At 39.2% G+C, this 25,252-nt stretch overlaps 2 long non-coding RNA genes across 2 annotated transcripts; both read right to left on the bottom strand.

The window, feature by feature from the left end:
• Positions 1-20,021: 20,021 nt before the first annotated feature.
• On the bottom strand, positions 20,022-21,898 carry LOC306993563. Its single transcript, XR_013796476.1, has 3 exons — positions 21,835-21,898; positions 21,258-21,367; positions 20,022-20,373 (listed from the first exon to the last, which is right to left on the bottom strand). It is a non-coding gene; the product is annotated as an uncharacterized lncRNA (long non-coding RNA).
• A 773-nt stretch (positions 21,899-22,671) lies between these two features.
• Positions 22,672-24,509, bottom strand: LOC306993561. The gene is made up of 6 exons (XR_013796474.1): positions 24,223-24,509; positions 24,045-24,118; positions 23,874-23,946; positions 23,641-23,752; positions 23,452-23,520; positions 22,672-22,984 (listed from the first exon to the last, which is right to left on the bottom strand). It is a non-coding gene; the product is annotated as an uncharacterized lncRNA (long non-coding RNA).
• Between the last annotated feature and the right edge of the window lie 743 nt (positions 24,510-25,252).

The following is a 25,252-nucleotide window of genomic DNA, read 5'->3' as shown; positions in this document are numbered from 1 at the left end:
TATTTAAAACTTGTACTTTTACAAAAACAACAAAACCAGAGTCAGTTTTCACCTCTTACCTTGAGCAAACAGTGCAATGGTCCAGATGAAGATGTTGATTGTGTTCATAGTTGTAGTTTAGTCGTGTGTGATGATGAAGAGTGTGTGTGTTCTGCTCTCAGTCATGAAGTGTTAAACTCACAGCACTATAAACACTCTCAGACACTGAAGCATGTGCTGACAATGCAAAGAAGTGGGCAGGATTTACAACAGTTTGTGCTGATAACACACTCATATACACTAGAGTTACACAATCATGACTTTATTGTGTGTGTTTATTGTGACTCCTGAGACACTGAGGATGTGCAGATGAACGTCCATCTCTGTGTCCATATTCAGTCATGTGACCATCATCACTGCTACACTTCCACTAGATGAAGCGCCATCACTAAAGTAAGATCATGAATCATGAGTCTGTTCAGAAAGTATCAGGACTGATTGTGAATCTCTAATCAGAGTTCATGGTGTCACTCCATCTATCATGAAGCCTCATGTGTGTCTGAAATCATCAGATGGAGAAGAAACCGGCTGTTAACCCTCTGGGGTCGGCAAATGCGCAGGCGCGCTTTGCTCGTTTTTTTTTTACATAGCAGCAAAATAGACCTAAAATACTCCGTCAGTTTTGGTCATACAGACTTAAGAAATATGAAAAAATAAGCTGTTAAATGTCTTCTTTTTTATGTGTCCACTTACAATCGAAATAAAACATTGTGCTTTTGTAAAATAAAGAAAGTAAACAGGGAGTGCTTTATGCCTCTCCGTCTCCGTGAACTTTTTTTCTAAAGCACGTCTCTAAACTTAAACAAAACTCAGCGAATACTATTCACTCAGACATGAGATATATATCTCTATAATCATACAAGTGTGTAGTTTTAAATGATCTAATTCAAAACTAAAACAAATATTCTCTGTTTATAGAGAATATTTTTCTCTATAAATATTTTTCTTTTTAAAGAATATTTTTAAAAAGAGAATACTCTTTTTATAATCTATATAAAAAGAGAGAGAGATCAGCTGTTCTCATTATTGTTCTCTCACCTCATTACTCTTCTAATGTGACACGCCCATCGAGAGCGTGCGCTATTCAAACGCAGATGATCTGAAGCAACACATGCAAACCAGTCAACGCCCACAACAGCTGGACAACACACTCACTGTGAGGAATAATAATATCGTGATAATCCTGGAAATTTTACCTCAAACGTGCTGGAGTAGCCGAACAACGGATCCAGCTGCAGATGATCAGTAATGGCGCTTTTCCACTGCATGGTACGGCTCGGTTCGGCTCGGTACGGTTCGTCTCGGCGCGGAACGGTTCGGCTCGCTTCGCTTTTCCACTGCGTGGTACGACTCAACTCGGTACGGCACGGTTCGGTTGGCTTTAGCTCGGTTGCTTTTCCACTGCAGTTAGTACCGTTTCAAAGTGGGTGGGACTGATCGTTAATAGTTGTCGCCTCTTTGTCCCTACACTGTTTGTAGGTCCGGCGGCAATCAACGAGAGGAACGTCTGCACCTCGTCCACTGACCACGATTCAGCCATTTCTTTTTTGATTTTTTTTTTACTTATTTTGTCAAGTAAATACTCTAAAAACAGTTGCTACTGCGTTGGCTGTTGTCTGGCTATTTAAATCTAGCGGGTTTAAAGTCTCGCGTTGCAAATACAATGACGCTGAAGTGACGATTCTGTCTGACCAATCAGTGATCTGCAGTGTTTTCACGTCACATTTAGTATCGGTACGGTACGCTTGGAACCTCAACAGAGGTGGTACCATTTAAAGCGAGCCGAAGCGAGCCGTACCGTACCGTACTATGCAGTGGAAATGCGCCATAAGTGAGCCGTACCGAACCGAGCCGTACCGTACCATGCAGTGGAAAAGCGCCAAAGCGTGCCGTGCCGTACCGAACCGTACCGTACCATGCAGTGGAAAAGCGCTATAAGTGCTTTGTTCTAATCGCGATATGAAATGGTGTCTGTAAACCGCAAAAGACTGTTTAAATTTGAATCACGTTTCTGTGTTTGAATGAATGAACGGCACATATGCATGCTGCTGTTGTTGTTGTTGTTGTTGTTGTTGTTGTTGTTGTTGTTGTTTACTACAGCTCGCGCGTGTCTGTGTGTGAATGAAACTATCTATATTGCCTACTGAGATGAGTAAAAATCGACTGAATACGTTGAAATAAAATGTCTTTGTATAAGCAACATATTAAACTGCAAATTAACATTTATGCCCTAATATATATTATAAAAGACGATATGTTACAGACGATATGAAAGACAACATTTCGTTTTGGATAGATTATAAAGTTTTTACTGCCACATCAAAACCTAATTTACAAGGTGCAAACAAAATCTTAAAAGGTCAATATAAGCCTTCTCTTTAAATTATTTTTGTGTTTTATTAGTGACAAATTTAGGGAGAGGATAGCCTACATAATCCAAAACTTTCTGAAAATACGAATAAGAATTAACTGCACAATTACTAGAAATGTTTACCTTGGATATTATACAATTTGCAAGCATACAAAGTTTGTGGAAAAATACACTTTTTTTCAAAATGTTTCCAACTCTGAACCAATTCTGTAGTAATATATATATATATATATATATATATATTTATATATGTGTGTGTGTGTGTGTGTGTGTGTATGTATATATATATATATATATATATATATGTGTGTGTGTGTGTGTTGTCTTTGCATTCTATCTTGTGGCTCAGTGACACCTATGAAAGGCTCATTAGTATGCAGCATTAGCAGGTCTTTGTCTCCTCAGGTGTGAATGAGGACATTATTCATGACCTTGTTGGATCATTCACGCCCACCTGCATATTGCCTTTCCAAACAAAAAGTGTCTTACAAAATGTAAATCAATCTATTGTTTAATGTGAACGATTAGCCCGGATGATTTTCAGATCATTTTGAAGAAAAAACTCTAGGCGACAACATCCATTAGTCAAAAGTATTGTGGGAATATGTGAAGTTGGTCATTTGTGGTCTTATATCAGAAAATTTAAGTTTGAGTTTTTTGAACAACCACGCATAAATAATATTCTCTCAAAAATGCAAACATGTCCATACATGTTGCTCACATATTATGATAGCCATGATCGTGCTAAATAGAGTGTAATTACACCTTTGCCATTAATATGTTTATAAGCAACTGAAAAAAATACAAATATCAGGGCATGTCAAAACATCTCAAGGACCCCCAAAACACCTTAGACCCCAGAGGGTTAATTCCTTTCATCATGTTATGATGTCATCGCCCTTAAAACAAGCTCAAAAGAAAGATTGCCCTGACAGGTGGTGCCTCTCTGAGAGAAAAGTTTTGCGTCAAACATATTTTTTATATGTTTATGTTTTTATGTCCTCCCTCCATCATCCCTAAAACCACCAGACAGGCTATCCCCTCCATCCTGAAGACTTCAGAATGTCTTTTTCTCCATCCACCCCCCCACCACCAGATGGCCCCTTTCCTTACTTCGCGGGGGTGGGCTCCTTCGTCTTCAGGCAAGACACGCAGATTCCGTACCCTCTGAATGCGAGTTGCGAACGGGGCCTACGCCAAAGAACCTGATGCTTGCTGAGCTTCTAAATAAATGGTTATTGTTACAAAATCAATTATCCCGAGTATTTCTGGTAGAAATGGATCTACAATGTTACGATAATATATATAATATATGTGATAATTTATGTTTGGGCCTGAAATCGCTGATACAACCTTTAAAGGCTATTTGCGAGTCACTTTTATCACATCGGTGGGGTTATTCTCTTATAACGTTATGAGTTTTGGCCTCAGAAATGCGTCTGCAACCTTTCAGCGACTTGTGAATAGGGTTGTTTCTGGGTTAGAGGGAGTGTATCTAGACGATGTAGTAGTTTTTAGTGATCCATGGGAGCAGCACTTGAAGCATGTCGCAGACCTATTCTCTCGTTTTGAAGATGCTGGCCTGACCATCAATCTGGCTAAATGCGAGTTTGCCAAGGCCACTGTGACTTACTTAGGTAAGGTAGTTGGACAAGGATGTGTGCGACCAGTTCGGGCCAAGGTTGAGGCCATTGATCGATTTCCTTCTCCTACTACTAAGAAGGAGTTAATGCGGTTTTTGGAGCTAGTAGGTTACTACCGGGGATTTTGCAGGAATTTTTCTACCGTGGTAGCTCCACTCACTGATCAGTTGAAAGCAAAAGCAGCTTTTGTTTGGACATCTGCCTGTCAGGACGCTTTTGAGGCAGCTAAATCACTGCTTACTTCCACTCCTGTGTTGGCAGCGCCTCATTTTGATCGTGCTTTTCAGTTGTGTGTAGATGCTAGCAATGTGGGTGCTGGAGCAGTGTTGTTACATGAGGAACAGTGTTGAGGCTGATGAGGAAGGAATTTACCGTCCAGTTAGCTACTTCTCAAAAAAGTTTAATTCTTATCAGTTGAATTATGCTGTGGTTGAAAAGGAGGCATTAGCTTTGATTTGGGCTTTGCATCACTTTGAAGTGTATGTGGGATCCGTGTCAGACCCATTGGTTGTGTATACGGACCACAACCCGCTTGTCTATTTACATTCTTTGCGGTGCCCAAACCAACAATTGACTCGTTGGTGTCTTTTCTTGCAGTCATATGCACTTGACATCCGGCATATCAAGGGGACAGACAATGTGGTAGCTGACGCATTGTCTAGAGCTCCTTATTCCTTTTAACTGATTGACTAACTATGTTCCCTTTCGAGGGAACTCGAACTGCGTCGAACGACACTTTGGGGGAAGCCCCTCAGCGTAGCGCCTCTGAAGCATGAATGAAAACTAAGCCAATCCTGATTGGTGTTGCGAAATGACGTAATGTGTGACGACACAAGCGGAAGCTACAAAGGGATGCCGGCACACAACCAGAGTTAGCTTTCTGTTCTTCAGCAAGCGCTCTCTGTCTCTGTGTGTCTTATTTGGTGTTGTATTGTCTGTTCACAAGCAAAAAAATATATATAAAAAAGTGTATGATGGCGAGTGCAAGTTACAGACGGTGTGTGCATCCCTGCCCTCGTTATATCACGGGTAGGGACACACACCGAATGTGCGTGCATTGTTTGGGAGTGCAGCACGCGCAGGCAGCTCTCGAGGGGGCTGCTTGCGAGGATTGTGAGTCTCTATCAATCCGTGTGCTGCGCTCCCGCCTGGCTATTTTTGATGAAGATGGCCAGGCTCGCGAGCCCCGTGGTGCGGGACGCTCTTCATGGGGCTCGCAGATGGATCTGACAGGGGATCCTGAGACTGCCGAGGCACGTTCTCAGGATTCCTCTGCCAGTTCCGATGTTCTCCCGCCTCGCGCGGAAGCCCGCCCCGCGGCTTCTTCCGCACGAGTGGAGAACCCGTTGCTCGAGCTGTCTGCTTCTGAGGAAGTAGACGTGCTCAGCATCGAGGGCGGGGATTTTGGGGATGACTCGCCACCCCATGTCCCCGCATATGAGGAGCTGGTGGAGGTTGTTTCTCGTGCAGTGGCCCGTTTAAATCTAGATTGGCCACATGAAAGGCAGGAAACGTTGGTTAAAATCAAGTTGGACGAGCGTTTCCTGCAGCACAGAGAACAACCTCATCACCGGGGTTTACCGTTCTTTCCCGATTTACACAATTAGTTGTGTAAATCGTGGAACACACCACACTCTACTCGCGTGTCCAACCCCCCTATTTTAAATTATAGTAACATCCTGGGGGCGCGAGAGAACGGTTATGGGATGATGCCTTCGGTGGAACAGCCACTGGCTACTTATTTATCCCCCGAATCTGCATCATCCCTAAAAACCCCAGTGCTGCCCACTAAACCTTGTCGGGACACATCATCCTTAGTGGGCAGGGCTTATATGGCTGCGGGTCGGGCTGGCGCTAGTCTGCACACCATGGCAGTACTTCAAGCGTACCAGGCCGACCTTCTTAACGATATTGATGAGGGCGAGGGTCCAACTCCGGATGATATTGCGGAGTTGAGGAAGGCTGCAGACTTGTCTCTCCGAGTCACCAAGGAAACGGCCCGCGCCATCGGCCGTTCCATGGCGGCAATGGTGGTCTCGGAGAGACATCTATGGTTGAATTTATCAGGCATCAAGGAAAAAGACAGGGCTTTCCTCCTTGATGCCCCGATTTCGTCTTCTGGCCTGTTCGGCGACGCTGTCAGTACGGTCGTCGACAGGTTTCAGGAGGCGAAGAAACAGTCTGCAGCCTTCAAACAATACCTCCCTCGCTGCTCCAAATCTAAGAAGTCTGCCCCCAGCGGGCAGCCGCAGCCATCCACCAGCACCTCCACCTATAGACAGGCGCAAAAGCAGAGTGTCTCGTCTAGAGCCCCCCCTCAAGGAGCTTGGGGGCATAGACGGCACTCTCAGGCGAAGCCTCAACAGAAGTAGGGCGACCTGAGGGCCGTCCTGCAGGCTAAAAAGGCTTCGTCAAAGAGATCCTAGCCAGCCTAGGTTCTCTGCGGGCGGCCCCACCCGTGGCGGAGCGATCGAGGTCGCCTCCTCCACGGAGCCCGCAGGAAATCGATGTCGACTTCCTGCCGTTGAGAGCGCTTCGGGACGCATCGGTTTCCAGCAAACGCATGCTGCTCTGTCCGCCCCTCAGGCCTGCGGCCAGGCAGCAGTCGTGTTCACCCATCGAGAATCGTTTTCGGTCGAACCCTGCCGGAGATCCGCTTCAGGGGGTCGAGAACGAATCCCGATCGATACCCGAAGCCAGCCTCGAGAGGCTGGTTCCCTTGGTAAAATATTTCGATGCGTGGAAAAATCTCACAAATATTTCTCCTTGGGCCCTGCGCACCATTCAAAAGGGGTACAGACTGCAGTTTGGTTACCGCCCACCAAGATTCAACGGGGTGGTCTGGACTGTAGTCGACCCAGAGCAGGGTCGGGTATTGGAACAAGAAGTAAACTCCCTGTTGGTAAAGGAGGCTATAGAACGTATTCCTCCGCCAGACAGGGAGTCCGGGTTTTACAGCCGCTACTTCATAGTTCCCAAGAAGGATGGGGGGTTGCGTCCAATAATAGATCTCAGGATCTTGAACCGGTCTCTGAGGAGGTTCAGGTTCAAGATGCTCACCATTCCCATCATTGTGAACCAAATTCAATCCGAGGATTGGTTTGTCACGATAGATCTGAAGGACGCATACTTCCACGTTTCCATCCTCCCTTCTCACAGGAAGTTCCTGAGGTTCGCTTTCGGGGGCGAAGCATACCAATATCGGCTTCTTCCGTTCGGCCTAGCTCTCTCCCCTCGCACATTTACCAAATGCATGGATGCAGCTCTAGCACCACTGAGGCTTCAGGGCATCAGGGTGCTCAACTATATAGACGACTGGCTAATTCTGGCCCAGTCACAAGAGCTGGCAGTTCGGCATCGAGATGTCGTCCTTGCCCACATCCAGAGCCTGGGGTTGAGACTCAACACAAAAAAGAGCGTGTTGGTACCAGCCCAGAGAACCACGTTCCTGGGAGTGGTGTGGGACTCGGTCACGATGCGGGCACAATTGTCTCCTGCACGGATCGAGTCCATCCTGGCCACAGTGACCAGGATAAAGCTAGGCCAAGCCATCACTGTCAAACACTTTCAGAGAGTGTTGGGTCTCATGGCAGCAGCATCCAACATCATTCCATTTGGAAATCACACCAATCAGGATTGGCTTAGTTTTCATTCATGCTTCAGAGGCGCTACACTGAGGGGCTTCCCCCAAAGTGTCGTTCGACGCAGTTCTCGTTCCCTTTCTCAGGGAACAAGGGTTACAGTCGTAACCCGAGACGTTTTGTTTTGCTCTACTTGTCTTTCTTAAATTGCTTCTACAGGGCCCGTGGTTGCTGAGGATATTGGAGAGTATAACAGAGTGGTGGGTCGTTCCAGTTTTGGGAGTTATCGGGTGACGGGTTTCATAAATGTCCACCCTTTTTCTATGGGGGGGTATGGGTTACGACCCCAGTATGGGTCATATTGTGTGGGTTTGGTTGTCCTTTTGTCTCTTGTTTTGTCGGTTGGAGTTGGAGTGATTGACATCATGATGACTGATGGTTTACACCTGTGCTAGAGCTGATGCCGGCAGATTAAAGCAGCTCCCTTCAGTCGTGACGGCGCGCTCTCCTCTCGTGCCATTTTGACGTCGTCTTAGTTATTGTTTTATTCCAGTTTTTGGTCTATTCTCTTACTTTATTACTTTTATTTTAATAAATGTTTTTCCTTTTTGCATACCACTTAAACGTGTCATCTCCTTCTTTGCTTGCGAGTCGGCCGTGACACAGGGACAAGCAACACTTACATTTTCTCCACGTTATACTCCAGTTTAGTAAGAGAAATAAGATTATATGTTTCATCTTGCATCATAATAAATGAATAAAGTGTGTGAAAGGTTTGATATTGTGTAGTGTGTGATCCTCCATCAGCAGCTGCAGTTTCTCTCAGCTGTATCAGTGCAGTCACTGTGACGTCTGACTGACAGAGGTTTTTGTACGACTCTTTATCACTGTGAACACATATTTACCACTGCTGAGGAAACTCTGACAGTAATAATCTCCTGTATCTTCAGTCTGGACTCCACTGATGGTCAGAGTAAAATCACTGCCAGATCCACTGCCACTGAATCTAGATGCAGTTCCAGTATAACGGCTTGTTGCATAATATATGAGGAGTTTAGGAGCTTCTCCGGGTTTCTGTGAGTACCAGTGTAAGTAACTGCCACCATGCACATCACTGCTGGTTTTACAGTTTATTCTGACTTCTTCTCCTGGTTGAACTGCTAGTATTGATGGACTCTGAGTTACAGTGATCTGTCCTCTACACTCTGAAAGAAAGCACACACACAAATGATTAATATATATACATATATATATATATATATATATATATATATATATATATATATATATATATATACATATATATATATATATATATATATATATATATATATATATATATATATATATATATATTAGGGGTGGAGCCGAACCCGAATACGGTATTCGGAAAGGCACAAATAACGTGCTTTTTACAAATACTTATTTCGAACAAATACTTTAAAAAATATTTGTATTCGGGAACAAGAAAAACTTTATTTCAAAAACCTGCGTTTCCTCATGAGACCGCAGTGCACGACGCCCGGATGAGTGAGAGAGTGACGGACACAGGCTGCTCCACAGTCCACGACACAGCAACAGAGAGCGCTCGGCTGAGCGAAAAAACACTTAACTCCATCACTATTTTTGTTGAATAGATGTTTGTACCTTAACTGGGTTCCTGAGGCAGTTTATAACTTTCGAGAAGCGATCGGGAGATTATTCCATTACGCTGCATTATTGACGTCTGCAGTCGGGTGCTCTCATGCCTGCTCTGTTTACAGTAACGTCAGCTGTTTAGCGCGGTAATTTAGACAATAGGCTGTTGACAGAGTAACGTTAATGTTTGGTTAAAAAGTTTAAAAATGCTTGTGTAGTTTTGTCGAATTGTATGCACGTGTGGGAGTTATATGGTACGTAAGTTACTCTGTTTTATGCAGACAGCAAGATGTAGGCTTCATAATGTTCACAATGGTATTTTATTAGTTGTTGTTTAACCATGGATGAGGTAATGGCTGTTATGTTATTTTCTTTTCAATGACATTCCTTGTTTCATTGCTGGATTTATGGAAAAACATCAACCAATATTGCATATCCATAATTATTATAATGGATATAATTAAAGAATACTTACACATAACGTAAATTAGAAGTGTAACGCAAATTTTATTTTTATAATTACGATTTTTACGCCTATTTTGAATTTTACTCGAATACAAATACAAATACTTTTCCCCCCTCAACAAATACAAATACAGATACAAATAGCGGCTGCTTTGCACACCCCTAATATATATATATGATCATATACAGTATATTATATATTTCACATTTTAAGAGAATTAACAATCTTTTTTGTTATTTTATGTTTATTTTGACCATTCAGTTGAGTACAATCATACAGTATATTTCAGTTTACATACATTGCTCAATGCAATCACAAAGTGTCTTTACAAATATATATATATGTACAATTACCTAATGTGTTTTAAATGTAAATTGTACTCTAGATATGTTCAACTGTTTCAAAGTATACATTTTTTTCCCTTTCACAAAAAAATAAAATAAAATAGAAAAATAAAGCAAAATGAATAAGGGCACACACAAAAAGAAAGAAAAAAAAGGGGGTAACTATATACATCCAGGGAGAGAAACATGTGTCCTAGTTAGATTCCATCCTCAACTACCTCAAATGACAACTTATTATAATCTCAAATGACTTGAGTATTATTATTACATACACCTGCAAACATAGCTATATTATTAAACATAGCTATATTATTAACATATACATTATATATTCATCTTCGTCTATTTAAGTATAGCAGCAGCAAAATCTGATCTTCTTTCTGATACATATTCAACCCATTTCTTCCATTTTTCAAGGAGAACATCTTTCTTTAAATTAACAAAAAAAGTTATCTTTTCCATCATATAAATCTCTATGGTCACATCTATCCAGTCATCTAATGTTGGTCTCTCTTGTTTTAACCATTTGCGTGTAATTGCCTTCTTACTGGCTGCCAAAAGTACGCCCAACAGGTATTTGTTATCTGCTGCTATTATATCTGGGGCCTGTTTCAATAAGGAGGTTCAACCAACTCTGAGTTAAAACTTGAACTCTGAGTTGACTTACCCTGAGATGGGAAACTCTGAGTTTTCGGTTTCAGATCAGCTGAAATTGGTTAGTTCAACCAACTCTAAGTTGACTCACTCTGAGTTGAGCGTGTGCACCACAACTATAAAAAGCCATTATCAATGGAGCGCAGATATTATGAGTCACCATGGCAACAGCGCCAGACACAAAGAGGAATTACTGTTATACAGTGTTGGGTGTAATTAATTACCAAGTAATCTAAATATTGTAATTTAATTAAAGGGATTACTCTTAATTCTTCTGTAATTTAAAATAAAATATGATGTAATTACATTAAATAGGCTACTGCAAAGACTAGGCTATAGAACAATTCTGTATAAAACAACAGTGGATTTAACATACATTTTTAAAAGGTATATTTTGAATGTAACCTTCTCCCTCTACACACTTTGGGCAATTTAAGAATAATTCATGCAATTGTATATTGTTCATTTTGAAAGCATTAAAAGTGCAGTTTCTTGTCTCTCCTCATTGTATTGTTCAAGTGGTTGAGGTTGATGGGACTTAGTAATTAATAATAAGTAGACCAATACTTTCTAAAGATAGTAATTATTACATTAATCTAATTACACTGTTGAAGATGTAGTTAGTAATTAATAACTATTTTAGAGTAACTGTTATAATATCAGGTGAAACTGCAAGAACAGTTATTCAACCTAATTTAAAATTTCATGAAGGCTAGGTGCAATCCTGCAGGCATTAAAAGAATGTGGCAGCAGCTGAAAATAAAAAAAATATAAAAACATAATTCAATCAGGTAAGGCTTGAGCATATCATGGGTGTAGGCTATCTGACTTTACAAACATTTGACATATTACATAACTAAATAGCATCCAGTGTCTAGCAGTGCAGCAGCATTTTTGGCTGAGGGAATTCCTTCATCAGAGCCGGTCACTCCCGGAGATCCCGGAGGCCTTCATAAAATGTAAGAGGTCTATGTGTTATTTTTTATATAGGGTATTTTTGATATTTCCATTTATTTTACTTTGGGTTGGGTTTTCCGTTGGTCCCAATAGATTCTGATATCTATTGGGACTAATATCTATCTAGAGACTAATATCTGTCTTTTGGAGCCTCCTGTCCCAACAGAACCCCAGACAGTTTTAAGTTGCCTACTCAATACACCAGAAATTATGACAAATAGTGTTATAAAGTGTACAAATGCTCATCTTCACAGGATGATGGGTAAGAAACAGTGTCTGCGCCACAGAGAGGCCTACAGGGTAATGTTAATATTATGTGTCTACACATCAGACAATCTACACATTCACATTTGTATGTGGCGTAGCATAGAATCGAAGTTTATATCTAAGCATAAACGGACATTCTTATCCCCCAAGTGATTTTCAGTAAATTCCACAGTTTAATTCTGTAGAATTTGTTTAGAACTACATGATGTAACTCTAATGTACTGTATTTTCAGTTGCCAGTTAAGGAGTTATATATACTTCATCTTATAATAAAAAATAAAAAAAAAACAACAGTAAAAACAGCAATGAATAAATGTACAGAAAGAATGAATGAGGTGTTTAAACACCGCTTCCTCTTTAAAAAAGGGGAGGAGACCGCAAGAAACTCTGGGTTTACAGAAGAAAACCTGCTCCCGACCAGGTTAGGTTCACAGAGTAAGTTGCCATGGTAACTGACTCTGAGTATAAGTTACCTCTCTTTCAGAAACGGGCTTGACTTACCCTGCTTTCTCGGGTTTGATATACCTCCCATTCTGAAACGGAAAACCCAGAGTTTCCCTCATTTCAGGGTTAATATACTCAGAGTTTTCACTTAACCTCCTTTCTGAAACAGGCCCCTGGACATACACAACCAAAATACAGCAATCTGCATTCTAGTGGTATGTCTCTTCTAAAAATATGTTCAAGAGCATCCTGTACTTCTTTCCAATATTCTTGAATATGTAGACATTCCCAAAATATATGGTAATGGTTTGCTTCATTACATCCACAGTTTCGCCAACATTTTGGAGTGTTATTACTGTATTTGGCTGTTTGCATTGGTGTTATAAAATATCTAATAATGTTTTTCCAACAGTACTCCTTCCAATTTAGTGACCTTGTTGATTTTCACTGAAATTTGCATACAGACCACTCTTCATCAGTAAAAGTTATTCCACTTTCTGTCATCAATTTCTCTTTGATATAACTTGTAGAGTGTTCTTTCATATTTATTAAACTCTTATTTGAGAAACTATCTTATATCTAATACCTGATGTGTATGCCTTCTTAAGCAAGTCTATCAGTGCACAGCAAAAACGCCAGTGTACATTTAACTCAATTTGAGTCCCATTTAACACTCCTGAAATGTATATATGACTCCCTCCATTTTGGAGTTAAAATAACACTTTTGAAAGTGTGAAATATATACATCACTCATGGAGTACATTTGAACACTTACAGTGTATAAGATAAAATGTATAAGATAGTCACACTTTCATTCCTGTTCGCCGGAGTGATGAGATAGTTAGTAGATTGTGTTCACTCAATGGCTGGCTGTCTGGGTGGTGTCCGCAGAATAATATAGAATTCATAGACAATTGGAAAAGTTTTTGGGGCAAACCTGACCTGTTGAAAAGAGATGGTATTCATCCCTCCTGGGATGGTGCTGCTCTTCTCTCTAGTAATTTGGCTCATAGTCTTAGAGATAAAACATGACAATCTGGGCCTCAGGTCAGGAAGCAGACAGACTGGCTTAACCGACCGTCTGCTAGCGGCCTCACGTCACCAAGGTCAGGTAAATCCCATCACATAGAGCCTCTTTCACCTAGATACCATCACATAGAGCCTCTTTCACCTAGATACCATCACATAGAGCCTCTTTCACCTAGATACCATCACATAGAGCCTCTTTCACCTAGATACCATCACATAGAGCCTCTTTCACCTAGATATCATCATATAGAGACTGTGTCTGTTCCCCGAACTTGGAAATCAAAAATACGTTCAAACCCATCTAAGGTTAAAAATTTAATTGATCTTCAACAAATAAAAAACAGATATAATACAAATGAGCAAATGATAAAGCTTGGGTTGCTGAATATTCGATCTCTTACTTCAAAAGCGCTAATAGTTAATGATATGATTACAGATTATAACCTAGATGTGCTGTGTTTAACAGAAACCTGGCTAAAACCAAACGATTACATTGCTTTAAATGAGTCAACCCCACAAGATTACGGTTATAAACATGAACCTCGTCTGAAACGCAAAGGAGGAGGTGTCGCTGTAATTTATAGTAATATTTTCAAAACCACTAAGAAATCTAGTTGTAAATATAATTCTTTTGAAGTGTTGGTGCTTAATGTAAAAATATTAGTGTAAACGATAAATCACGTTTGAAAATTCTGCTGGCTACTGTATACAGGCCACCAGGGCACCATACAGACTTTATCAAAGAATTTGCGGACTTTCTATCAGAATTAGTATTGGCTGCAGATAAAGTACTAATTGTTGGTGACTTTAATATACACATAGATAATGAAAAAGATGCATTGGGATTGGCATTTAAAGACATTATAAACTCAATTGGAGTTAGACAACACGTGTCAGGACCGACTCATTGTCGTAATCATACTCTAGATCTAATACTATCACATGGAATAGATGTTGATGCCGTTGAAATACTGCAGCAGAGCGATGACATCTCAGATCACTATCTAGTCTCGTGTAAATTACATTTAGCCAAGGCTGCAAAGCCGACTCCGTGTTATAAATATGTTAGACCGATTACTTCTGCTACTAAAGATTGCTTTATCAATAATCTTCCTAATCAGTTTCATCATCTCAGCATCCCGGATAGCATAGAAGAACTTGATATTGCAACAGAAACTTTTAACTCTCTCTTTTCCAGCACTTTAGACACAGTTGCTCCACTGCGCTTAAAGAAGATTAAAGAACATAGTCCAACGCCGTGGCACAACGAGCACACTCAGGCCCTTAAGAGAGCAGCCAGAAAAATGGAGCGCAACTGGAAGAAAACAAAACTAGAGGTGTTTCGGATTTCATGGAAGCAGAGCTCGATTGCTTACAGAGAGGCTTTAAAAGCTGCTAGATCTGCTTATTTTTCAACCCTATTAGAAGAAAATAAACATAATCCTAGGTATTTATTTGAAACAGTGGCTAAACTAACGAAAAAGAAAGCTTCAAGCCCAGAAGCTTCCAAGAAACACAGCAGTAATGACTTTATGAACTTCTTCACTTATAAGATCGATAATATCAGGGACAAAATTATAACTATGCAACCGTCTAATACAGTATCGCATCAGGAAGTGCATTGTAGTCTCCCTGAGAGAAAATTTGATTCATTCATTGCTATAGGAGAGGAAGAATTTTGCAAACTCGTCAAATCATCTAAATCGACAACGTGCATGTTAGACCCTATACCGACTAAGCTGCTGAAAGAGATGCTTCCAGATGTCATAGATCCTCTTCTTAATATCATTAATTCATCTTTGTCTCTAGGATACGTACCAAAAACCTTTAAGCTAGCTATGATTAAACCGCTTGTTAAAAAACAGCAACTTGATCCTACAAAACTAGTCAATTACAGGCCGATCTCTAATCTGCCATTTCTGTCAAAGATATTAGAAAAAGCAGTATCCTCACAACTGTGTTCCTTTCTTGAAAGAAATGATATCTGCGAGGATTTTCAGTCCGGATTTAGACCGTACCATAGTACCGAGACAGCTCTCGTTAGAGTCACAAATGATTTGCTCTTATCATCCGATCGTGGTTGTATCTCTCTATTAGTATTACTGGATCTTAGTGCTGCATTTGACACCATTGACCACAACATCCTTTTAAATAGACTCAAACATTATGTTGGCATTAGTGGAATTGCACTAGCATGGTTTAAATCATACTTATCTGACCGTTATCAGTTTGTAGCAGTAAATGAAGAGATGTCTTATCAATCACAAGTTCAGTATGGCGTACCACAAGGCTCAGTACTAGGACCGCTGCTGTTCACTCTGTATATGCTACCATTAGGAGATATCATTAGGAAACATGGAATTAGCTTTCACTGTTATGCCGACGATACTCAGCTGTATATTTCTTCAAAACCTAACGAAACCTACCAATTCACAAAATTAACGGAATGCATAGCTGATATAAAAAATTGGATGACTAGTAATTTCCTACTACTAAATTCAGAAAAAACAGAGATTCTAATTATTGGACAAAAAACTTCCACACGTAATAACCTAGAGTACTGTCTAACACTTGATGGCTGCTCTGTTAAGTCTTCGTCGTCGGTTAGGAACCTGGGTGTGCTCTTTGATACCAATCTTTCATTTGAAAGTCATGTGTCTAGTATCTGTAAAACCGCTTTCTTCCATCTTAAAAATATATCTAAATTACGTCATATGCTCTCAATGAATAATGCAGAACAATTAGTTCATGCGTTTATGACCTCAAGGCTAGATTATTGTAATGCTCTACTGGGTGGTTGCCCTGCACGCTTAACAAACAAACTACAGCTAGTTCAAAACGCAGCAGCTCGAGTTCTTACTAGAACCAGGAAGTATGACCATATTAGCCCCGTTCTGTCAACACTGCATTGGCTGCCTATTAAACATCGTATAAATTTTAAAATATTGCTGATCACTTACAAAGCACTAAATGGTTTAGCTCCGCAGTACTTGACCGAGCTCTTAACGCATTATCGTCCTTCGCGTCTACTGCGATCTCAAAATTCCGGCCAGTTAATAATACCTAGAATATCAAAATCGACTGCTGGCGGTAGATCCTTTTCCTACTTAGCACCAAAACTTTGGAACAGTCTTCCTACCATTGTCCGGGAAGCAGACACACTCTGTCAGTTCAAATCTAGACTAAAAACACATCTCTTCGGCCTAGCATACACATAACACATTATAGACTTATATAATTAGGCTGCATAGTTTAGAACAGCCGGGACCGGGAACACTTCCCGTAAATCCTGATGTACTTGGTACATCATAAGAAGGATGGCGTCTACGCTAATATTAGTCTCTCTGTCTATCCCGAGGTTTACTGCTGTCCACCGGATCCAGGCCGTATCCAGATCTGATGAAGGACCAGCGCCAGGACACGACGACGCCGCTGACCTGAAGTGTCAACCAGTCTCTCCTCCTCTCCACTCCGACTTCAACCAACCGGAACTGGACAAATATTCTGATTCATTCTGAACTTCATACACTGTTCACTCATTGGCCAGAGGAGAACTGGCCCCCGACTGAGCCTGGGTTCTCCCAAGGTTTTTTTTCTCCATTCTGTCACCTGATGGAGTTTTGGTTCCTTGCCGCTGTTGCCTTACCTTCTGGCTTGCTTAGTTGGGGACATTTAATATTCAACAATATTATAGATCTGCCTTAAAGGTGGATGATGATGAAATTGTTTTTTTGTATTATTTTCATGTTATCACTGTGAAGCTGCTTTGATACAATCTGTATTGTAAAAAGCGCTATATAAATAAAGATGACTTGACTTGACTTGACTAAGGGACTGTTCGTTATTTATTTAAGGGGCCACTGGAGGAGTTTTGAGATCTATAGTCAAAAAAGACTTGACCCTCCCTTCGCCAGCAATACATTTTTCTATGACCCTCCAAAATGATTGTGAAAAAGGCATGACCCTCCCCGATCATTTATTGATTACTTCTGTACTGGTTTGCGCTTGGCAAAGATGTTCAGATATCTCTATGCCTCTACACTAAACGTTCATTAAAAGACTCCTGCACACCCGCCTTTTTCAAACTGGCGCAGCGCTGACTCGCGATAGGTAGAAACTGCATGATTTGATTTGTTAAACATGAGGATTATCCACTCTAACGTTAACCTAGACAATTGTTCGCTGTTCTTAGGCGCATAACCAAGTGTGTGTGCGGAGTGTGTAGCGCGCACTGCATGACATGGAGGCGCCGATGCGATTTGCATTTTCCTATCAACAGTGGAAACAACTTAAAATAGCCTACTATATTTCTGGCCATACAGAAAAGAATAATGCATCAGTCGCAATACTTTTATTTGTGTAATCTCAAAATAACAAGAAAACCTTTTGCTTTCGTAAAATAAAATAAAACAATCAGGGCGCACTTTCATGGTCTCCGTGAACTGTAGCGCGTCAAAAAAAAAAGAAAAAAAAGAAGCAGAAACATATCGTAGGCTATATAGCATACTAGCCTCAAATATATGAAAAAAATATCTATATAAAGCTTGATATGTCCAATTTTAAACGAAAAAAATCAAATCGAAAGCAAATATCATTTGATTATGTAATCCGTATAGTATAAGATGCATTTCTCTTAAAGGCGCACTTTACAGCGGAGATGTATGGAGACATGTTTGCAGCGGATACTGATTTAGAAAAAAAGAGTTTATTAATAAACAATTAAAATGCATCGTTATTTTTAAATATATATTTATTATCATTAGCCTGCTTTTGCATCAAGATTATACATGCGCTTGAGCGCAGAATGGGCTATATCCCATGCAGTATTTAAGCAGAAATTAACGTGCGAGCGACAAATATGTATATGGCAACAATACATTTACTATATTTGACATTATTTGATTTGTAAGTATCCAGCTCTTTACATTACATTTTTTTTGAGTTAATAATTAGGCTAGTTAATGAACTAATAAAATAATAGAACAAGTTAAGATGCTAACTATAATTCTATTTAGCATGACTTGTTCCACCACGCAAATGACTCTTTTAAAGGTGACAATCTGTTTTCACATCTTCACATTTGAAGATTTACTGTATCTTGAAGATTGTTGTATTGTGTTGTATCTTCTGTTATAAAGATTGACATATCGTTAATGAAAAAAATGAGCACATAAGGTTGTTAAAATGTTCTGTTAGATGTTCTGTGTTTACTACTTTTTGAATTCTGTATAATAATATATCTAATGAAGATATATTAACAAAAAATCTTATATATTATATATAAAACATAGCCTAGGCTATATAAAATAAAATAAAGGTCCTCATTGGTTAATTTTGCCTGGGGCCCCCACTCAGTGTTGGTTCTGTCTTGCGATGAATAAGGGGCTGTTTACACCTGGCCACTTCATGCGTGTTCTGTGATGGGATAGCTATCCGATCGTGAAAAGACCAGGTATAAATGCCCTCCGAAACGCATTCGAGACGGATTTGAATCCGATCGCTCAAACCACTTCAGGGGAGGTCTGGGCCACATTCCCGACAAAACTGGACATGTGTAAATGCATCTGGTTGTGGAAACCACATATGTAAATTGTACTCCTCCCAAAAAATGCAATAAAATAAAAAATAAACCTGAGAGCGTGTTATAGACTATATGTCATGTTATAGCCAGACATGACGACGCTAACACGCATCACTGCAGATGAGCCAACGTGCAAACTATTTGAAGAATTGAAGATGGGATTTAAAATCCGTTTTGCAAAAACGCTTTTATGCGACCACACCAGGTGTAAATGGAATCGTTTTGATAAATCAGATAGCTCTATCCGATCTGAGAAAACGCATGAAGTGGCCAGGTGTAAACAGCCCCAATGTAGCACGCGTCATTTGTGTTTGTTTTCAGACATGATAGCCTAACAGTCGTTTTATACTTGTGCTTATGCGATATCACAATTTTTGATCGTGGATGATGTAATATCTCCACGATCTGCTTTTGAAGAAATATGGTAGCCTATCGTGCTACAGCGCACATCTATCAACTGCAGTTCTGGCGCCTCAGTCCCAAACTCGACGTAGGCTACATATCACATGCAGCGGTAGAGTTACACTCACAGGACACTGCTTGTGATTCGCAATCACAAAAGTGTATTATTTGCTCGTGGTAAACATTTCATTGGCGTTCTGTTCTGACATGATGCACTTTTTCTGAGCGCGTGCGCACTGTCAAACAGCGCCAAACTGGACTTTTTGTTCTTTCCATCTTTCGCGTGTGTTTTTTGTTGGGTCAGACCCATCTGCTAGCTATGGGGGGACCGAGACTGAGAGAGCTACATGGAAAAATATGCACAAAACAAGCCACTTTGAAAGTTTGTTGTTTTCATGAATACAAAAGTTGGGTGACCCTCCCCCTAGACTAAAAAAAGTTGGATGACCCTCCCCTCAACAAATAAAAAAAAAGGCATGACCCTCCCCTATTTTCCTCCGGTGGCCCATTCCATAAATACCGAACGGTCCCTAAGGTTAAAAAAAGGCAAAATGCAAACAGTTGTTTTAACAAACTAGTTTTTTTTTATTAACGAACAAGCCCCTTTACATCATAGGTTAACTTTTAAAATAAATGATGAAGGCACAATAAAGGCATTTCTGTCATCATAATTATGTGAAAGCTGCTCATCAAATTGTCTGTATCTCTGTAATATTTCAAGTCCTGTACATGTCAGTGAATGCAAGTCCTGTGAAGTTGAGTACCTTCGACTTTGCAACAGTACAGCAGTACTTGAGTCAACACAACATTCAGCGGATGAACAACAGTTGCAGGATATGAGTGGATCAGTTGTGTCCAGTTGCTAACAGTAAAGTTCAGTGCATATATAGTTGTTTCACAGAGCAGGAAAGGCCGTGCAGATCCAACTTTATCAAAATATCCTGGAGTGCTGGTTCCCTACACAACACAAAACCAGACCAATTACAATTAATACTTTGTGTTTTATAAATACAAGTTTATGGTGGAAAAAGTTAAATCATCTTACACTTTTGTGACTCAAACAAGAAACTATTTTGGTTAGATTAAGACTTGAATTTACTTTTTTCCAAGTAAATAAAAGACTTAATTCAACACAAAAAAAATAGTAAATTCTGTCAAATTATTCACCCTCATGTTGTTCCAAACCAGTAAGAGTTTTGCTCATCTTCGGAACAATTAATGAAGATATTTTTTATAAAATCTAAGAGATTTCTGTCCCTTCATCAACAGCATTTTCAACTATAAATTCCAAAGCCACAGAAAGGTATAAAATAAATCATAAGTAATCCATGTGGCTCAAGTTTAACCTCAATTTTTTTTATTACGAAGCAACAAGAGTGCTTTGTTTGCACGAAAAACAAACAAAAAAACTCAACTTTATTTACAAATTATTAATCTTCAATGCACGCTTACTTAACATCTGCTCTCACGTCAACAACATGCACGAGTTGTAATGTTCTCATGAACGCATGTTGGAAATTAATATTTTATAAATTAAGTGGTAAATGTTTTATTGCTGCAAACACAGCACTTGCATAGTCAAATTGATATTAAACCACTGGAGTCGCATGGAGTACTTTAATGATATACCGTTATACCTTTCTGGGGCTTGAAAGTGGTAGTTGCGTGGACTGTCAATGGAGGGACAGGAAGCTTTCAGATTTCATTAAAAATATCTTCATTTGTATTGTGAAGATGAAAGAAAGTCTTACATGTTTGGAACGAGATGAGGGTAAGTAATTAATGACATAATTTCCATTTTTGGGTGAACTAACCCTTTAGGAATAAATTAAGACACGCACATTACGAAATCTCACTAAATGGTCAGCTGCCGGAAAAATCTTTGTTCCCTTCTGGTGGCTTTGTGATGTTGGGGGCAGGTGATGGGCAGGGATTTCCCAATCAGTTGAGTCTAAAATTAAAAAGCAAGAAAAAATCTACCTGTCAAATCATGAAAACAATTGGTTTGAAAATTAATTTTAAGTCAAAAGAAAAGAAAAAAAGAATTAAGAAATCCAAAATTTCCACAAGTTAAAAAATAAATACGACCTCACGTTATGTCAATCACGCTTGCACACTGCCTCCGAAACTTTCATCCGTCATAAAAAAAAATCTAAACGGGTTTGATTTTCTGCGTTTTTCGCATCCGTAACAAGCAGTTTGAATGGTGCTTTGACCATTTTTCTTTGACGAAAAAACACATACGAAAATTTCGGACTCAGTGTGCAATGGCCTTTACTTTTGTAAAGTAATTTGACAAATTCAAAATGAGTGTTATGAAACACTCTAAAAAATCTAGTTATACCAAATGGCAACAAAACAATGATTACCTTTTAACTTTATGCACATAATTCTCTCATATGTTGTGTTAAATCTTACCTTCACTAGGTTCTACTATAAGTCTTAAACACCAAGCCTGGTAACGTTAGGTGCATCATAGAAATGCTCCTAGCAAACACAAATAGCTAAATTAATACATTTAAACATGAAAGCTTATCCAAACATCAACCTAAATTTAATCTGACAAATACATTTTGCATAAATATTGAATCTGAAAGAATTACTTACCCATTTAAAAAAACGTGTTCCTCTAAATAAGGAAATAAAGTGGCAATCATCTTACACTTTTGTGACTCAAACAAGAAACTATTTTGGTTAGATTAAGACTTGAATTTACTTTTTTCCAAGTAAATAAAAGACTTAATTCAACACAAAAAAAATAGTAAATTCTGTCAAATTATTCACCCTCATGTTGTTCCAAACCAGTAAGAGTTTTGCTCATCTTCGGAACAATTAATGAAGATATTTTTTATAAAATCTAAGAGATTTCTGTCCCTTCATCAACAGCATTTTCAACTATAAATTCCAAAGCCACAGAAAGGTATAAAATAAATCATAAGTAATCCATGTGGCTCAAGTTTAACCTCAATTTTTTTTATTACGAAGCAACAAGAGTGCTTTGTTTGCACGAAAAACAAACAAAAAAACTCAACTTTATTTACAAATTATTAATCTTCAATGCACGCTTACTTAACATCTGCTCTCACGTCAACAACATGCACGAGTTGTAATGTTCTCATGAACGCATGTTGGAAATTAATATTTTATAAATTAAGTGGTAAATGTTTTATTGCTGCAAACACAGCACTTGCATAGTCAAATTGATATTAAACCACTGGAGTCGCATGGAGTACTTTAATGATATACCGTTATACCTTTCTGGGGCTTGAAAGTGGTAGTTGCGTGGACTGTCAATGGAGGGACAGGAAGCTTTCAGATTTCATTAAAAATATCTTCATTTGTATTGTGAAGATGAAAGAAAGTCTTACATGTTTGGAACGAGATGAGGGTAAGTAATTAATGACATAATTTCCATTTTTGGGTGAACTAACCCTTTAGGAATAAATTAAGACACGCACATTACGAAATCTCACTAAATGGTCAGCTGCCGGAAAAATCTTTGTTCCCTTCTGGTGGCTTTGTGATGTTGGGGGCAGGTGATGGGCAGGGATTTCCCAATCAGTTGAGTCTAAAATTAAAAAGCAAGAAAAAATCTACCTGTCAAATCATGAAAACAATTGGTTTGAAAATTAATTTTAAGTCAAAAGAAAAGAAAAAAAGAATTAAGAAATCCAAAATTTCCACAAGTTAAAAAATAAATACGACCTCACGTTATGTCAATCACGCTTGCACACTGCCTCCGAAACTTTCATCCGTCATAAAAAAAAATCTAAACGGGTTTGATTTTCTGCGTTTTTCGCATCCGTAACAAGCAGTTTGAATGGTGCTTTGACCATTTTTCTTTGACGAAAAAACACATACGAAAATTTCGGACTCAGTGTGCAATGGCCTTTACTTTTGTAAAGTAATTTGACAAATTCAAAATGAGTGTTATGAAACACTCTAAAAAATCTAGTTATACCAAATGGCAACAAAACAATGATTACCTTTTAACTTTATGCACATAATTCTCTCATATGTTGTGTTAAATCTTACCTTCACTAGGTTCTACTATAAGTCTTAAACACCAAGCCTGGTAACGTTAGGTGCATCATAGAAATGCTCCTAGCAAACACAAATAGCTAAATTAATACATTTAAACATGAAAGCTTATCCAAACATCAACCTAAATTTAATCTGACAAATACATTTTGCATAAATATTGAATCTGAAAGAATTACTTACCCATTTAAAAAAACGTGTTCCTCTAAATAAGGAAATAAAGTGGCAATTTCCCATGCGTTGTTGGTCCGAAGTTTGTGGAGTTGAGGTTCTGTTTTCAGTTAAGATAGGTGTGCTGGCAAACGAGAGTAAAAGATAGTTTGAGGATAAATACATTATGATATTTGCACATCACAAATATTGTCATAAAAAATATCATTATGAAATACGTATTGTAAATGAGTTAAAACACTTACTTTGTGTTTTCACTGTTAAATGCAAACTCCGTGTCTGCACTGCGTCACGAGTCAAAGATGTAACAGGCCTAGTCTGTGAGAAAGGTTTAGGCGCGCACATCATATAAATATCGTTATAAAACAATATAATGCCATGAAATACATGTTATAAATTTGGTTAAAAACACTTACTTTCGGAGTTTTCCCTGTTAACGTTACAAGCAAACCTCGTCGTCGTCAGCTCCGTATTGAGCCAAAGATGTCGCCTTTGAGAAAAGTTTCGGCTCGGTTAAGCGCGCAGAGCATTTAAATATCGCTATAAATCAATATGTTATAAAAATACATATTGTAGATTAGACAAAACATGTACTTTCGTCGTTTCCCTGTGTAAAAGCAACCTCATCCTGGTCTGCTCCTCATCGCGCGTCGACGGAAATGCCTTTCTGAGAGCGGTTTAGCCGTGCACAGCACATAAATATTGTTATAAAACAATATGATTTAATAAAATGATATAAAATGCATATATAAACACTTAATATGATATTATATCTGCGTTGTCCCTCCTTATATGCCTTGCGGCGCGAGTCAAAGAAAATGGCGTCTTTGAAAAAAGTTTCAGTTCGTTTCGTTGCGCCCGGCGCGTAAATGTCCCGGATGTAACTAATTACACTCTCTCGGTGTTATAGATTTAACTCTACATATTTTCACCAGAGCCATAGAGAGAAAGAGTTGCGACACTCCCATAGACCTCCGTTGTAAAAAATGGCGGCGCTTTTAACCGCCTACTTCCGGGATTAGGAGATCGGATTAGTTCCAAACACTGTCATTTGAGCGTTGAACCCCATTCACTTGCATTGCTGCGCGTCGAGTTGTTCCAGAGGTAACTTGCTGATATATCGACCTCTTTTGAATTGTCAACTGTCTATATTGTTTCAGAGGCCCTTTGCGATGCTTATACTGGTCTTCATTTGTATATGCACAGCGTAATTATTTATATTTTCTCTTGGTTATTTCAACCAATTTTCTAGCATTGCCAGCGTGACTTCGCCAGCTGTGAAGGTAGCATATCTGATTAGTTCGGTAATTCATCGCTACCACCTTTATAGCAACTTTTATTTAATTGATTTTTTGGGATATAGGCCTACTAACTTTTCATTTATTGTCTTGAGTGAAACGGCGTGTGAGAACAATGCTGGAACTCTAGGATTGTTATGGCCATCACCAGTCCTGTCTGTTTCATGGATCACCTGCCCCTGGTTTTTGTTTTTCTTGTTCACACAAGCACACATTTTTGTTGTCTGTCATTGTTTAACAAAAAATATTTTATTTGAAAACCTTCATTTGTATCAGCCATGCGAATTCTGAACAGACCGCCACGGCAGACCGCTTTGTGTGATCAC

The sequence above is a fragment of the Phoxinus phoxinus genome (assembly GCF_949152265.1).
Source record: "Phoxinus phoxinus genome assembly, chromosome: 25".
Lineage (NCBI taxonomy): Eukaryota > Metazoa > Chordata > Actinopteri > Cypriniformes > Leuciscidae > Phoxinus > Phoxinus phoxinus.
This window is presented reverse-complemented; position numbering and strand designations above follow the sequence as displayed.